General features: G+C 34.6%; 1 protein-coding gene across 6 annotated transcripts in view; it reads left to right on the top strand.

Annotated features, from left to right (window-relative positions):
• Positions 1-18,151, top strand: part of mbl (splicing regulator muscleblind) — a 339,449-nt gene extending 321,298 nt beyond the window's left edge. For 2 of the 6 annotated variants that reach the window (XR_012413480.1, XR_012413481.1), the window contains 2 exons: positions 7,336-7,420; positions 14,243-15,681. The gene's annotated coding sequence lies outside the window, so the exon portion shown is untranslated. Of the gene's footprint in view, positions 1-7,335; positions 7,421-14,242 lie in introns of all 6 variants that reach the window. The other 4 variants (XR_012413478.1, XR_012413479.1, XR_012413483.1 and 1 more) reach the window with 3 other exon arrangements.
• The last annotated feature ends 209 nt before the right edge of the window (positions 18,152-18,360 follow it).

Genomic DNA, 18,360 nt, shown 5'->3' on the forward strand with positions numbered 1-18,360 from the left:
GGCGTGCACTCATTGATATGAGAGAAGTCTCCCTTGTCCCATCTGGGATGTTTGTGGAACAATTATATATAAATATGAAATATTTTTATATGGAACTGCAAGGTTTACTCACCCTAAATTTTGCTCCGCCTTATAACCTTATATCAAATATGTTTGCATTATTCAGAAACATTCACGGCTTTTCTCATGTGAATTGAAAAAAATTTAATTTAAGTAAGTTTCAAAAAATAAAATTTGGAATGAAATATGTGTATGTTTGACTATATATACATCTGTACCGATTTGTTTGAAAATTAGCTCAAAGTTTTTTTAGGCTAGTGCAGGTTGCATGTGTCAAATTTCAGTGATTTTGGTGCTTTTTTATCTCATATCAGATGCGAATATATATGGAAGCTGCATTCAAATCTGGACCGATTTTCATTATTTCCTATAGGATTAATCCTTGTACAGAAGATATGCTTTGTGCAAAATTTTATATCAATCGGACTATAAATGAGCTTTCTAGGGCTTTTGATCAACTTTTAACACAAATTTCCCCTCTGTGAGTCGATCGGAACAATATTACCTGAGATGTGAGTTTTGGATATGAAAAATTTTTGTGTATTGTATACAACATTGAAACTAAAAACGTGTTTTTCTCGAAATGACATTTTGAAATAGGCGCAAAAACACAATTTTGTGGGGACATCAAGGACATCAAAATCAAGTCCTTTATCGATCGATTTTATTTATTTTTTTTTTTCGTTTTATGACCAGAAAACGTAAGTTGTTTAAGCCAACAATTGAAATTTTGATTTTTTGGTCCACCATTTCAGTAAAATCTAAAATTTTTACAAAATCGATCGATGAAGGATTAGATCTTTATGTTCTAAACAAGCCCACAAAAACACATGACGATCGTTTAATTAGTTTTCGAGCTAGAGTTGGCACCGCAAAACGCTTTCACAAAAAAGGGTTTGGTGGACAGCAATTTGCCACAAAACCGCATAATATTAAAAAAACAAAAAACTTGCTCTTTCAGATGAAAAAATATATAACAAAAATGATTGGTAGTTTTCTTGAAAAAAAAAATTCATGAAAATTGCCTTTTTGGGCTTTGCAAGTGGGGTCACCCCTTAAAATTCATATATCAAATCGGGAGGTTTTCCATCCTGTGAGCAAGATTACGATCAACCCTATTGGAAAATGTGATAAAAACCTTTAAAATACGAAAATTTGGGAGACACTTCAATATATTTTTTCCAAAACTGTTGAAAAATGAACGTAAACCCTGCTAAAATCAACCGACCTAGGGAAGTGGTTCAATTATATGCCATGATTTGTTTGGATCTTTTACATTAGTTTAAATTATGCCGTGAAAATACGATCATATCTTCATTATTAGAATCAAGTCTATTAAGCTAAGCACAATACCTTACACTATGGTTATGACTTTTTGAAGTTCACGCACAAATCGAATTAAAAAAAAATATTTTTTGAAAAAATTTATGAAATGAAAAAAAATCTCAAAAATTTGCATAACAAAAATAACGTTTATTCCATTCAAATACACTGTGCAACACTGAAAATGCAAACAACTTCTAGTAAGCATTTTTTTAAAGTATATATTGAGACTACAAAAACCATACTACGGTTTTGTCCTGTCAATTCCAGTTCGGATTTTATGGCCTCATCTAAACCGGGCTAAAACTGCAATTTCTTGCATTTATGTGACCATTATCTCAGAAACGATTAGAAATTTGGCCATGCTGTCTTTGGCAATATTGTAGCCCTAAACTAGTAGAACTTACAACATAAGAAAAACTCCATCTAGGCCATAAAAATCGATAAAATATAGAAAATTTCACATGATTTCTGAAATTCTGGTCAGTATTAGGTAAACTATTGTGAGTTGAACCAAGTAACCTTTTGCAAAAATATTCCAAATAAAGTTCTCAGCAGTTCTTCAGAACATTCTGAAACTCTAAAATACGCATTTCAAACACAGTTAACACCAACAGTTTATTCTCGCATTTCGGATTTCACCACATTATTGACTTCTTTATTAAATGGTCGTTTAGAAATAAACTGAAAACATCGATATTTTTCCGAAAGAAAACATTAATAAAAAATTAACGGGTTTAGAGATATGGTGCGAAATGTATACAAATTTTGGAAATGTTTGATATTTTATAAAGTTTGAGGTAATAAATGTAGTTTTTCGAGTTCAATATTCCTCCAAATATTTTATTCTTGTCCTTATCTACAAATTTGCCTTTCGCATTGGTTTCAGAGATACAACCCCGGATAGTTTTAAAAAGTCAATATTTAACCATGTATAGATGGGGCCATAAAATCCAAGCTGGATCTGACACAACATATCCCAACTAGGGGTTTTGTCGTTTGGGTCTGTAGTTTCAAAAAAGTCCTCAGTTCAAATTGTTTGCATAAGATTACCTTAAAAATTTTGCACAGTGATATTGAAAAAGGCCATGCTCAAACCACTCTGAAATAATTTTGATTTTATTTTTTTATATCTTAGAAATTTTTGATATTTTATAAAATTTGAGGCAATAAATGTTGTTTTTAGAGTTCACTATTTCTCCAAATATTTTATTCTTGTCCTTATCTACAAATTTGCCTCAGAGGTCCGAACAAGATTCGCATTGGTTTCAGAGATATAACCCCGAATAGCTCTAAAAAGTCAATATTTAACCATGTTTAGATGGGGCCATAAAATCCAAGCTGGATCTGACACAACAAAACCCAACTAGGGTTTTGTCGTTTGGGTCTGTAGTTTCAAACAAATCGTCAGTTCAAATTATTTGCACAAGATTACCTTGAAAATGTTGCACAGTGATATTGAAAAAGGCCATGCTCATACCACTCTGAAATAATTTTGATTTTTTAATAATTTTTTTTTGTTAATTATTTAAATTATATCTTAGGAAAAAGCTTTTATGATATTTTTATGATTCTCATAATTAAAGAAAATTAGTGAGAAACAAATCTTATGTCAGTTTGGTTATATCATGTGGCTGCAAAGTTTATTTTCAATTATACATCTGCTTACAGTGACTTTAAAAAAAATTGTCCATAAATTTGATAAATTCAAATTTTAAAATCATTTTGAGCGTGAGTTTTTTCGTCGAATCACCTTATAATTAAGATTTTATGTAATCTTATGATCATAAAATCACGCTTTGATACTGGTATATGAGCTTTTAAAAAAAATCATAACACTATATGCCTCATCGAAATAAGGGTTTTAGACCCCAAGTGTTTTTGGACAAAATCTGTTTCAAATAATTTGGAACCGATTTAGCCATGTCCACCCGTCTGTCTGTCTGACTGCTGCTCATGATAACTCTCGAAGGGATCCACCGATTTGGTTAAAATTTTGCTCTCGTACTATTTTGTCCAAACATATATCAAGTTCGGTCCCCTCCCTCGGGTACCTCCCCCACAAAATTTTTTCGCAAAAATTATGCGCACGATAACTCCCTAAGGGATTTGACCCATAGATCAAGTTAAAATATGGACTATATTGGTCCACTTTTTCGGGACCCACCCACACACCATTTCGAAAAGGGCAGTTTAAGACGTGCTCACGAATTAGAGCTGGCAAACTATCGATAGTCTGACTATCTTTTTGATCGTTGTCGTAAAGCTTTCTTCTTATCGGACTCCGAAGCAATTATTTTTTAAATACTTCGCGACAGAAAACCCAAGAACATGTTTTGGTGACCGATGTAATCTTCGTTTTACGACAGCAATCAAAATGATAGTCAGACTATCGATAGATTGCCAGCTCTATCTCTAAACGTTTAGATTTTTTGCAACATCTTTTATTAACTGCCGCCATTACGACGGCAAAATTGTTTTCTGGGAAAGTCCATACTTCCTGAGAAAATGGTCCGAAATGTAGTGGCCGGAGCGCATGATCAGCCGATTCGGTCCAAAATTTGATCTTCTTAATATTTTGCCCAAACTTAGATTTTGTTGGAAAATTGTCCATATCGGCCTTCTGGGTGGAGTACCTCCCCCACAAAAGTACTACATTTGATTCTATTTGCAGTTTAGGGTCTGTCCGAAGATCCTTCGAAAATTTATATCGATGCTACTTCTTGTGGTCCTGTTTACAGCGATATTATGAAAGATTTTTTTGTCATCCTGGCTTTTGGTAAATCAATAGATTTGTCAGTGGATTGGCCAATGTTGAAAACGCGCGATAGAAACAGCGTAACCACAACACAACGCCGAGAAAACGTCTCAATTTAAAGCTATCTGGCCGTTTCATATCAAGAATTACCACTGTCTTATTTGGATCGCTCTTAATATCCCAGCCGCACAAAAAGTAGCCTAGATACTGGCTCTCTTTGTGGAACAACTGAATCTGGGTCAATACGTAAGTTCGCTGCTCGTAGCCTCCGGAATATGTCTTGCAAATTAGACAGGTTTACAACTCTTTGCCGTTCTCAATAATGTCTTACGGATACGTGAAGGGAAATGGTTCTAGTTCGGAGCCTCTAACATCCCTGGAGCAGAATGCAGGCCAAAAATCCTCTGTGTTCTCAGGAACCTCTGCGTTCACTTGTTGACCAACCTTTGAAATGTTAACTAATCCAACGTATTCGTGTTACTACTAACAGGCCACCACCGGCTTAACGCCTCGTGTGGTACTGACAGTTCGGTGAGGTTGTTTCCTATACAAACTGAGGACCGTGTGCCAGTTTTCTGGCGGATATTCCAAATCAGCAATTGCTCTGGCCAACTGAACATTTAGGTCGTATTTCAGTCCAACAAAAGTGACCTAAATTATTAGCCTATTATATCATTGATCTTCTGCTGTACACTCAGTAGGCTGGATACATTTTTTTAAGCAATGGGGAGGGAAATTTAACTAGAACATACTTAGATTCAAATGTTTGGGTATGCGTTGCTCTCGCGAGATGAATTCGGCCTTGAACAGCTCGGCTGGCTCGACACCTACTTACTGCCTTGTTAGGCCTTATTAGTAGGCTGCCTTATTAGTAGGCTCATTTCTGATTGATCTTAGTGTGGGCGGCTTACATTCAACGCCATCTTCTGGCATTGGCTCAATGAGATCTTTTCGTCGCTGCTACTGTATACTAACTCGTATTTCATATTAGCTAATTATTTGTTACAACTTTTTATCGCCGAAGTCGAATGGCGCTTCTTAGGACATCACATGAAATATCTTTTCATAGCTGAAGTGCACAGGAAATATCACCAAAAACGCAGACGTGTATTCTTGCCACCGTTGAAAATGTGCTACTGCCTGGCTTGTAAATTAAACCCGCGCATTCAGTGTGCAAGGCAGGTATGAATATCATTGCACCACTGTGGCAAGGTTTGGTTTATTTTATTTCATTGATCTGCCGTCCCTAATTGAATAGTACTCACTATGTCTATGGTCTATAGCAGAGTTGGGTAATCTAGTTCCTTGTTCCTTGTACTAGCTGCAAAACGTATGAGTAACATCATAAAATGTAGCGTGTGATAGTAAGTATACGCAGTTTGTTCATAGAAAAAATGTGGGCAATTGGAATTGCGAAGTGAACTAAATAGTTTCATATGGTTCCTTTGGCAAAACTCTAGTCTATAGAGCATATCTCTATGGTACCATAGAGCGTATGACTAGTGTCGCAGCGTATACGCTGCAGTATCTTTTGAGTCTCAATAATAAGATATTTATTTAAAAAAAATGTTTCAATAATTACTGTGGATCACAAACTTCTTCAAAATTATAACATTTTGTAGATATAATTACCCAATTCTACTTGTTTACATAGCCATTAAAGAATTCAAGAATTTCCCTTAATATTATTCGAAATTTTCTACCTCCATCTTGCTTAACTTTTACAATTTAGCGTACAAAATATGATAACATATCTCCTTCTAGTAGCTTTTTATCTTAACTAATCAAAATGAATTTAGAATCCAGGAAAAATCAAATAAAATCAAATTAAATTCAACAAATTTGTCAAAAGGAAATGATCAGAATTGTCTTCAAAAGTTGTTTTATTACTTTTGTCAAGTCATCAACATAAAAAATTTTTTAGCTTTCGTTTGTTCTGTTTTATTTTTTAACTATTAAGAACTGACATATTCAAAAAAATAGTATTCGCTAGAGATTGCTTTTTCTATTTGTTTTGGAAAACTCTGACGCGTATGACTGTTGACATAACGCATACGCCATTGTGACAGATTGCTTTAGGGTTCATTATAATTATCATTATAATTATTTAACCCAAATCTTCAATGCGCTAATAAAATGACCAAGAATTCTCTTTTAAGTTAATTTAATATTATTTTATTAAATAACAAAAATAAAATTACAATTGACAATTGACAATAAAACATTGAAATATCACCTTCTGTCTATTATTTTTACCACTTACTGTCCTGTATAAAAATGTCCAATAAAATACAAATATTCTGACATAATACTCTGCCAAGCTTATAAGGAATTTTACAATATACAACTACTTGCATAATAATACTAAATTTATAGACATGGGATTAGGCAATTTCAATTTTGCATCAAATACATACACATTGTGTAACACAGATAACAACAACAACAAAATAAAAACATTTAGGCCTTTTAAAAACTATAACTACAATACACAAAGCTTCTTTTTTCTCTTTAATTTTTAAGAATATTTATAGATACATATATGAACTGCAGAAAATAACGAAAAAATTAGTTTTAATTTCAAATTTTAATTTTTGATTATAATAATAAATTAAATGTATTAATATATTTATTTAATATATATAATATGAAATGACAATATTAACAATATTTATATAAATATAAAAATTAACACATATATGACAATTATTATTATATATATGAAAAAATACTAATTTTTGCTCTTTTTTCTTTCTTTTTTTCTTCTTTTTCCTCTCTTTAAAAAACAAAACTACACAACAAACACACAAAAAAATTTAATAAAATTACTTTCTTTTTGGTTTTCAAAATTTATGTTAATAATGATTTTATGTTATTATCAACAATTGGAATATCTATGTAATTTGTTTGCATTTGTATGAAAAAACCAACAACAACATTGCCACACCACCAACAACAACCAACAACTATATGCTGTGTCTTTTTCTACAAAACCAACCAACCAACAACAACCTGATAAACAATCAACACAATACTTGTTACTGAAATGAAAAAAATACAACACACCACAACACCCTTCCTACCTCCAAATGAAACAACAAAATTTATTTTTGGTTCATTTTCTGTTTTTGTTTTTCTTTCATTTTAATTTTCTTCTTCTCCTTTTTTTTCCTATCTGTAAAACTCTTATATAGTTACTGGACACCCTCCCGGTGTGCCAAGATTTTAATAGATCTATGTGCAGTCGGTTAAATTGTAGATTCGTTCATTTAACTGAAGGTAAGTGCATGCTGCTGAATTTTTGTTTTCAATTTTTTTTATATACAATTTATTTTTTATTTAATTTTAATTTTAGGCTTAATTAGTGTAGTATTTTATTATATATAACAAAAAAGTTTGTACTTAGTTGCTTTTTATTAAATCCATTGGAATATTGTCACATACGTATATTACATTAACATGGTACTGAGAAAAAGAGAAATGGGATTACTTTTTGTTGTTCTTTAAATTTTGTTTTTATAGTATTGATTTCAGTCATAATTAAATTAAAATTTGCAGCATTTTTGTAATCAAAAATCTTTAGCAGTGAGAAACTAACTAAAACCCAAAGTATACAAATAAAATATTGTTACATCCATAATGAAATCGATGACTTTTAAGAGTAAAAAAAATATTAATTATTTCTTAGGAGTAGCAAAAATATTATATTAATTTTATTGTTGTATGAAACATTAAGGAATAATTTCTATTATATTAATATATGTATTAGAACCTGGAAACCTTTAAGTAATTTTGAAAGAGGAAGTGCTAAAAAAATATAATTTCATGAATTTAATTGAATCTTACCAAAAATTTTTTCTGTAAATAATTTTCTTGAAATCAATGAATTTACAAAACTTGTATTCTTCCTCAAAGTCCAAAAATTCCCCTATATTTTTATATTACTGTTTTTTTCCTTAACTCTCACTGTAGCATATGGCGCTAACGATAGCCATTTTCATCTCAATCGCTTTTGATCTTAAATTACTTCTATAGATCTCATATTCGACAGAACGTGTTCAGGTTTTCTTGGTCTTTCAACTCTTATACGTTTCTGAATAAATAAATTACAACGCAACGATGACATCGATCATCACTTTGAAGAACATCCTGTTTGTTTGTAACATGCAAATAGAAATGAGAAATGAAATGAGTTGATTTATGAGTGTCCGTCCGTCTGTAAATTTTTTGTAACACTGTGTGTAATTTTTTGCGTCATTTTTTATTAACCATATTTTGACTCCACAGTGTGATAGAACACAAAAAACGAGAAGACAAGTGTCTCGCCGTTTTTCCCTATCTCATCAACTTTCCCCATCTCTCAAAGGTTTGAGGCTTTGATGTAAAAAGGGTCATTTAATCAGGACTATATCTGCCAAACCGTTAGGAAATTTGAATTTATCTCAGAGGCAAAGTTGTAGCTCTTGTCTTAACGAACAAAAATTGTGAACAGCTATTTTGTTATACAGCTATCAAAGCGACCAAATATGAAGCACACAACCAACTACAAAAATTTACCTCAGATCTCAATAAACATCTTTCTTATACGAATATACGAACTCTGTAGAAACGGATCTTAATGGCCAAAATAGCAAAACAATTTAGATTTTTATCCTCTTTTCTCGGCTTTTGCTCCATAGATACTAAACCGTTCAAAATTCAAGAAAACAATCAACCGCAATATTGTAGCAAAGGCATCAATAAACAACTTTCTGGAACTTACGAAATGTCTATGAATGGTTCTTAATGATAAAAATAGCAAAAATCTTTTGAAAATATCCAATTTTTATACTTTTTTCTCCGACTCTGGTACCTAAGATTTCAATAAACAACTTTTTAGAACATATGAAGATTCTAGGAATGATGGCGAGACACGTGTCCTCTCTTTTTTGGTCTTCTATCACGCTGCGGTGTCAGAATATGGTTAATCATTTTCGTGTTGCACAGTGTTATTAAATTATATGTCGCATAAATTGTTCAATTCCCATACGTTACTTTTCGGCCGATTTCATGTATTTTATGTACTAAGCCCGCTAAGTTTGTTTCTATAATTTGGTTAAGAAATAAATTGTGTACATTTATTAAAGTTGATTCGGATTTGGATATAGCTCTCAATTATTTCCCTCCAATATGCATACATTTGACGTACCAAACACACACAGAGATAGAGGTAGAATGTGCCTAAGATGACTTTCTACCAGCAACCCATGACAGTCACTGATGTGCCTATTGAGATCTGGTGTGTCGATGATTAATAGCCGGAGATCATCTGGGACAATTTGTCGCACAGTATTGTCAATATACTTCGGGTTAGATGACGTACTTCGCAGACGTACAAATTTTCGACGAAAATGCAGAGATTTTGGTGTCTCCAGAAGTGATCTTCTCAGTAACCTTCTTCGTCACCGAGTCATACGACAAAGGACCAGCTGTGAGAGTGTCAACATCTTCGCGGCGGGAGGCTGTTCCTGAGACGACCTCATTCTATTCACAATTTCAGGTTGGGATTTTGGATTGGTCTGCTAAGGACCGGCCATAGAGGAAACTCTACCTGTTCTTGAAGATTAAGAAGATTCCTTTTACTTGCATGGGAATATATCCTCTCGAACTTCAACACAAACCTTACACTGATAGCATTCGGACTTTTATTTACATACGTGCCTATTGCTGTGTGCTTTCTTATCCATTGATTCTTTGGTTTTGGTATTTGTGGAGGTCTGTGGTAACAGTGAATCATCCATCTTATTGATGGGCGCTTCTTCCTTACAACTTTCCCCCTCTGGTGCTTCTTGCAGTCGTTTTTCTCAATGAGAGTGAGGAGTATCCTCTGTATATTTAGATGGTGGTGTTTGTCGTCCAGTTCAGATTTCGACCTTAACTACGGAACTTTTCTTTGTCAGACCAGAGCATGAGCTGCTGGTGACAGTAGCTAAAGGTTCGCTGTCTGTGTCCAAATTTGTAAAGTTGAGGGTGCAAAGGCATCCACACCTACATCATTCGAAGATTTATTTTGCTGAAGTTATTGATTGGCGGAGGGACTGAAGTCACCCGATGCATAGCCTCCTTACCAAGACAAGGACTTGACAACTAAGCCTACTACTCATTGAACACATTGGGTGCACATAAAGAAACCTTGTTGACCACATATAAAGCGATAGGTCGGTCTGTGGTAAACTATGCGGCGCCAGTTTGGTCCCCGGTATTATGTGACACGATACGCCCTGAGAACAACAACAGGGTGCCTCCTCAAGTGTTCAGTGGACCATCTACATGAGGAGGCAAAGATTCTTCCAGTAAAGCAACACAATGAGATGCTTTCGTTGAAGTACTTGATTGGGTGTTACCGTGAGAGCCATCCCAATCACCATCTGCTGGCTAGGCCCGACACATTCGGGCATATCAGGAAGAATATTCATGCTCTAGAGAGGGAGGTCCAACAACATAGGAGAGAACCCCTAGATAAACAGGCATATCAAGCAGGTTTAAATAGTATTCACACGGATGCAGTTGCTAAGGCCATGAGCAAATATAGTGTGAATAAAGTCCTCGGAGTAGATCTCCCATCTATCGCAGCTGAGGAGCGTCAGCTGCCACGACAAACTAGAGTAGTTTTGGCTCAACTACGCTCGGGATATTTGGGGGGAAATCGACCACGCTGTGTAAGACATCTGCATAGTACGCACGACACAAAACACCTTTTTAACTGCCCCGCTAAACCTACTAATCTAACTCCAGTGGATCTGTGGTTGCATCCCATCAAAGCAGCCACTTTCCTGGAACTGGACATAGACCCAGAGCCAGATTGAACAGAAGAACGAACATACAAACATGATAATAAACACTGCTACAACAACAACAACTCATTGAAAAACACAAAACACAAACACAAGGATGCCAGCAGGCCATATAGAAGTGCTTCCCTCGCCACTAGCAAACACTACCCTTCCATACGATAAGAAGCTGTTTTCCAGTAGCCCAACATCAACATTGATTGCGGAAAATGGATGAAATGGAACAGCATTAGACACCATATCCATACTTATCAGTAGATGACTGAAACAGAACGTTCGACTGCAACAGGGTGCCTCCACATGACACCAGTGGACCATTTTCATGAGGATACGATGGTTTTACCCGTGCGTCGGCACAACAAGATGTTGTCGATACCTGTTTGGGTGTTATCGCAGTGAGAATCACTGTCACGATTTAATGGGCAGGCTCCCCCCACCCTGGCACGCCAAGAGAGATGATCTATAGAGAAAGGTCCAAAGGTATAAAAGAGAACCTCTACATCAACGAGCCTATCAGGCAGGCTTGGATAGCATTCACACTGACATCGTTGCGCAGGCAGTAAAGAGATGCAGTGTGAATGGCGTACTTGGAGAACACCCCCCATCCATCGCAATAGAAGAACGCCAGCTGACAAGGCAAATAAAAGTGGTTTCAGCCTAGTTAAGATCCGGACTATGCAGCCGCCTTGATGCCACGATACCCAACATATGCCCGGCGTGTGGATTGGGAGCATCCGACAACTGCATTTGTTTAGCTACCCAGCTAAACCCATTCACCTGTCTCCTGATTCTTTATGGACGCAACCAGTTCAGGTTGCAGAATTCTAGAGTCTGGATACAGAGGAACCAGAACCTGGTTTCTGAAATAATATACGAACAAACATATATGCGTTGGTACAACAACAACTCACGAAGTAGCCCACGTATCAACGAGGTATCATACTGCAAACCTTGAAGAACACCGATATGCCCGCTTAACACCCCGGTGATAGGTACTACCTGATATATACTTAAAAACGTCGCCTGTGCCAAATGTGCAGTGGAATAGTAAATTTACCTTATTGGTTAGCGACAAGATCCATCCTCCTCCGGCGAAAATGAATTTGCGTGGGGAAGATACTCGAAGCTGTAAGCCGATATAGTCATATTTTGGGATTTGATGTACGTTTTCGGCCAAATCGGACTCATCAGACATTTTAGATGATTCCGGCAAGGGTTTCTAGAGCTTTTGAGCCACTATTGAAGGCACAACCTTTAAAGTACGAAAAAACGGGAGGTACGTTGTAATGAGGGCTCTATGAAGGCGTGGACCTATACTGATAATTTTCTTCTGGAATATTTTATATCCCCATGGAAGATTAAATACCAAATTTCATCCATTTCAATGGGATAATGACGCTGAAATCTTCAAAATATCGAAAATCAGGAAGAGCCGTTCTATGAGGGCTATATAAAGGCGTGAATCTATTTCGACAACTTTATGTTGGAAAGTTTAATACCCCCAATGAAGACTAAATACCGAATTTCAGCCATTTCGGTGTGATATTGAGGCCGCAATCTTCAAAATACCAAAAATTAGTTGGTACCGTTCTATGGGGGGCTATATGAAGGTTTGGACCTGTATGGACCAATTTCAGGTGGAAAGTTTAATATCCCGAACGAACTAAATACATAATTTCGACCTTTTCGGAGAGATATTGAGGCCGCAACCTTCAAAATACCGAAAATCGGGGAGTACCGTTCTATGTGAGCTATATGAATATAATTATACCCTCCATATTATGATGGAGGGTATAATAAAAATGTTTTCGTTAAAGTGTGGTTTATGGGACGATCTGAATTGTTTGCAACAAATAGATTTTGTGATCCTGATTGCCACGGTAATTTTTAAATTTTTAAACGGACCATCCTGTTCTTGTTTAAACTTCTGCTTCTCAGGACTATAAAGATCTTTGCAGACACACCTATCTGAAGAAGTCTGACTTACCGCGTAATGGTTAGAATGTCAGTCATCGTAACTATCAATTGATACGAATGCATAGTATTATGCTGATGTAATCTTCAGATTCTCCACATTATGATGACAAAAATAATGAGTAAACACCTGGTTGTATTTCTAGTGTTGGCACTGTGAGTTACAGTACATTACAAGTACTCAGAACGACTTAACGATTGAATAAAGTTATTACTTGATAACGATTTTTTTATTGGGATCGAGCTATAGTTCTAGACATTGAATAGTTACGATTTTGGGGAAGTATGTGGTCGGAATTATGTTGTCTATCAATTTGCACATTCAATGACATTTCCGTTGTACATAGTTATCTTTGAGAACCGTACCTAAAATCTTCTAAATACATATATCGTCTTAAGGTACTTTTTGAAAGGTAGTTTCAAGAAAAACTGGCCAAAAGCACACGGACGGAATTGTGGTACAAGCACGAAATTTAAAAAAAAAAATAAATTCGATCCCACTGAAGACATGTAATCACAAAACGTAGCAACAAAAATTCTAAACAGAAATATAAAGCAATATTCTCATGCATTATGGCGGGACAATACTAATAGTAATCATGCCAAAACTCAGAATCTTGGCCTGTGACAAAAAGGAGATATTACGGTTTATTATTTCGGCGTTATGAAATATAACAATTAAGACACTTACAAAGCAATTGGCGTTCCGGAAGTCAGTCTGTTAGTGGCCAAGTTTAGTTACTCTGATAGTGGATGAAATCAATGCCCAAAGGGCCTTTTTGTTAGCGACAAAAATATGATTAGGCAGTGTTGAGCTGTATGTGCATTGCTTTAGATTTGTATTTTTCTCTCCTGAAAATGAAGATTACCATTTAAAAATCATCACAAGAAAATAACAGCTCGTTAGAAAAACATTAGATTTCTCCTTCAGCCCTAACATGAGGATCGAGGAATATTTATGAATTTTAATTTTAAAGAATAGTGATGTTTCTTCACAACATTTAAATAGAATACAATTAATAAAATTATAAAATAAATATTACAATATCTTTAGCCTGTAAAGTATTCAAGTATTTTTATAAAATATTAAATATGGATTCTAGCATTTAAGAGTATTTTGAAAATTACGTTTAAGTCAAATTTTTAAGAGAGAAATTTTAAATACACCTTTATTTTCGTTTTTATATTATAGTTTTTTTTGTGATTATAAAACAACCAAAAGCTAACATAAACAACTGAATGAAATATTTTCTTTCTTTTCTCTTTCATTTAATCGCCTATCAACAATCATCCACAGACGATAAGGTTGAAGTATGTGATCAACGTGTGGCTGTGTGTCGTGATCATGCCAATGGTCAGTGCAGACGTAAACAATGTAAATATTATCACATACCGATTGTATTACCGCCGGCAAATATAATGGCAGCATTAATCAATGGCAATACAAACAACAACAGCAACAGCACTATCATCAACAGTAATAACAACATCAACAACAGCAACAGTAATACTACTATTAATAATAATAACAACAACAATAACATAACAAATCTTAACAATCAACACAATCAAATGCAACAACACGAGTTTGAACAACATATTTTGCAACAGCAGCAGCAGCAACACAAAATACCCACATCTGGTGGTGTTATTCCGGCTGTGGCAACAACAATTGCCACAACAAACTACAATAACAATCTTATTATTATTGAACCACAACATCAGCAACAACATTTCTATACGCCGGCCACCATTAGCTATACAACTCAACATCCATCAACGTTGGCCACACAAAAAGCCTTGACAAGCCAAGCGAGCCAATTATTCCAGGCCACACCCACAACCCATATAACAGCAACAATACCACATATCTATCATACCTCACCACATCAACAGCAGCAGCAGCAACAACAATATCAACAGTTACAGTATACTACTGCCAATACAACAGCATACCAAAGTGGTCATCTGCAACAACAACACACCATTGTACATCCCCAACATCATCATCATCATCACCACCAGTCTTTACATCACTTAACCTCACCATATTCTCCATCGGCTGCCTCAACATCATCATCTGCCTCGTCGTCCTGTTCCAAAGCCTGCTCGCCCACATTGTCCAATACCACGACCCACTCAACGACATCAACAGCAACAATACCCACACCGATGGCAGCTAATTATTTGCCTTTGGCAGCAGCAGCCGCCGCCGCTGCAGCACCCCTGCCACCACCACCAACGACCACAACAAATTTCTTAAAGGCTCCGCCACCACCACCACCACACAATGCTGCAACCGCCATGACTTTAGCTATTGCCACCCAGGCACCACTCGTCTTGGGCTGTTCCACCCTGTCCAACAGCAGTTACAGTACGAATTGCATTCCAATTTTGACAACGCCGCCAGATGTTAGCGCCTTGACGGCGCACCATCACCATCCACATCATCATCAGACCGGACATGCGACAGCAACAGCCTTTATATATCCGGCAACTGCGCAACCGCAACATTAAATCAAATTCGTATGTATGTACAACGTATGTTAGTTTGTTTTTTCCGTTCGGGAGATTTGTATTGTAAGTCCCTATTACTTTTCTTTGTATATGTATAAGTACATAGATATGTATGTATATTTATTAATGAATAATGTATGTAAGTGTCTGAATGTATGTTTTATGTAATTCACATGCGTATTTATGAATAACAGATGAATATTGATGAATTGTTTGAAATTAATTTGTTTTTATTTTTTTAAGTTTTTTTGTTGTTACATTTGTTTTTTTTTTAATGTATAGGTTTGTATGTATAAGTATTAGGGTATAAGGGAGGCTTGGGCTCGTATTTTTGAATTCATAAAAGAGCCTAGGATCGAAGAGGGTTTGAATATGTTTTAAAATTTGGTTGGTTTTACAAGAAATGTTGGAGAAAATAGTTAATTTTTATGGGAAAACTTCAATAAAATGGGTTAAGGGTTAAGAGCTCCAATGGTCCTCCAAAACAACATATTTATTTTTGTTTATTTACAAGAAATGTTGGAGAACACAGTTCAACTTTGTGGGAAGAAATTCCATGATATGGGTTATTAATAAAATAATATTCATAATAATAAAATCGTATTTATAACAGTTCAGATTTTTTGATATGTTATTAAGAATTATCAAACAAACATTGTTAAAAAATCGAGATTTTTGATAGTCCATCTTAAGAATCGATGAATGTGGATGTGATAGTCATTCAAAAATTATTGTTAGAATATCTTCTTAAGAAAGCATGTTAATTTCTATTTTGGCCTCCCAAAAATTATTCGAAAAGAATCTGTATAAAGTGGTCCGAATTCTTTTATCTTCAGTTAATATTTCAAAAGGAATGCGTAATAATAAAACCATTTGTTTCTAAAAAAATATTCATAAAAATCCAATATTAAAAGTGCCAGAAAATACTCGTACTCAGAAAATACCCCAAAAACCCAAGATAAGAATACTCTCCGTACTTCCAAGAATCCATGCTTAACGGCTTTGAAGATCTTCGAAGAATTTTATTTAAAATGTTAACTTTTTTAGATCCATGCCTTTTTAAAATCTATTCTAAAACAAATCCAGAATTATATGTCCTAAACAACTTCTGAATATTATATTCAAATTAATAATTACTTACATAGGTGATAATAACTGGGTTCCAAGTGATCATGTCTCATAACCTACACTATATTGTTCCAAATTTTTCGATATTGTCCTTTAACGAAGCTTTCTATCTTCGCCAATCGAGAGCATGTTCAGGTGTCCATTCAACTAGATTCCATTACACCATTCTCTCAACATGATAAAGTCATAGCCAACACATTGTTCCTACATCCTTTTAATCCGCCAAAAACCGATGATATCAATATTTTAAAATTTTCAGTCATATTTTCGAACTGAAAAAAATATATTCATTTCGGATAACATGATCAAAAATTGAATTTAAAATGTTGAGGTTTTCTTGTTTTATTGCAGCTTTAATACAGATTTTTCCGTTCCAGTGTTTTGCCTGTGAGGCGGTAATTTCGGACTTGTAGGTCAAAAGTCAATACATTCGGAATTGAGTAAAATGCACGTTGTTTAAGAAAAATCCGAATATTCCAAGTATAGATTCTCACATCTTGGCCTCTAAAACATTTGTGGGGTTCCTCAGTATCAGAGTGTTTCGTTCGTATTTTCTTTTGTTTTTTTGTTTGTGCTATAGCATTATCCACTGTAGATAACATTATCCACGTTAATGGATAAAATTACTCAGCTCTTTGGAGAATAATGTTGTCAACGTTGAGGTGCTAACCCCAATGGCTGAAAATTTTACTCAGGATGGTGGAAAAAATTGATTACATTGGTGGATAAAATTATCCACATTGGTTGATAATAAATTATAAAATAAAATTATGCACATTGTTGAATAAAAATATCCACATTGAGAAAATTACACGTTCTTTAAGAAAAATCCGAATATTCCAAGTATAGATTCTCACATCTTGGCCTCTAAAACATTTATGGGGTTCGTCAATATTAGAGTGTTTCGTTCGTATTTTCTTTTGTTTTCTTTTTTGTGTTATCCACAGTGGATAAAATTATCCGCGTTAATGGATAAAATTACTCAGCTCTTTGGAGAATAATGTTGTCAACGTTGAGGTGCTAACCCCAATGGCAGAAAATTTTACTCAGGATGGTGGAAAAAATTTTATATATTGATGGATAAAATTATCCATCCACACTGGATGATAATAAATTATAAAATAAAATTATGCACATTGTTGGATAAAAATATCCACATTGCGGATAAATTAACCACATTGGTGAATCAAATAAAATTATCCATAATGTTAGAAACAATTATCCACGCTGGGGAATAAAACGATCCACTTTGGTGAATGTTGGTGGATAAATTTATCCAAATTGGAGGATAAAATTATCCAAATAAAATTAAACACATTGCAGGTAATTTGTGCACATTGATAGATAAAGTTATCTACTTGGGCGAATAAGCGTTGTGGGATATAATTATCCACATTGATGTGAAAAATTTATCCAAATTGATGTAAAAATATCCAAATTCGTGGATAAAATTATCCACTTTGGTATATTAAATTTATGTTGGTGGATAAAATTAACCACGTTGACGGATGAAAAAATGCCAAATTATCCACATTAGTGGGCAATAAATTATAAAATAAAACTTATGCACATTGTTGGATAAAAACATCCACATTGCGGATAAAATATCCACATTGATGACTAAAAAAAAAAAATTATCCATAATGTTAGAAACATTTATCCACGTTGTGGAATAAAATCATCAACTTTGGTCAATGTTGGTGGATAAAATTATCCATTTGGTGGATAAAATTATTCAAATTGATGGATAAAATTAACAACATTGCAGGT

The sequence above is a fragment of the Musca autumnalis genome, unplaced genomic scaffold (genome assembly GCF_047663935.1).
Source record: "Musca autumnalis isolate F117 unplaced genomic scaffold, ASM4766393v1 scaffold_5, whole genome shotgun sequence".
NCBI lineage: Eukaryota > Metazoa > Arthropoda > Insecta > Diptera > Muscidae > Musca > Musca autumnalis.